The sequence below is a fragment of the Etheostoma spectabile genome, chromosome 19, assembly GCF_008692095.1.
Source record: "Etheostoma spectabile isolate EspeVRDwgs_2016 chromosome 19, UIUC_Espe_1.0, whole genome shotgun sequence".
Lineage (NCBI taxonomy): Eukaryota > Metazoa > Chordata > Actinopteri > Perciformes > Percidae > Etheostoma > Etheostoma spectabile.
In genome coordinates, this window is record NC_045751.1 from 4,519,797 (window position 1) to 4,520,314 (window position 518).

Sequence of the window (518 nt, forward strand, 5' to 3'; positions counted from 1 at the left end):
TATTTGTTCCAAAATTTGCAAAACAAAAATCAAAGTACAATAATGCTATTAGAGCAGTCACCTTCAACGTTTTTTAGTCCAGGGACCCCTTAGCTGAAAAAGGGACTGAGTAGGGACCCCTACAGCATATATTGTATACATAAAAGGATATTATTTATACATCATGTTTTAAAGTTAAACGTACATGTGGAAGGCACAGGGATTCTTTAAGCTTAACTTTATCGCTACCATAGTGGCTACTTATTTAGTAAGCTTATCTTCAATATGTAAACATTTATTTTTTTCCAAAAAAAAGACAATTTATCTTTGCTTTTGATGTGTTGGATTCAAATTACTGTAATGTATATTTTCAGACATTTTAATATCAATAAAATATGTTTTAAATAATTTAGCGGCCCCCCTGCACTTACTCTGAAGACCCCCTTAGGGTCCCAGACCCCCTGATGAAGATCTCTGCATTAGAGCTTGTTGATCCACCTAACACTTTCCACAAGTACATCATACAGGATAAACATAAC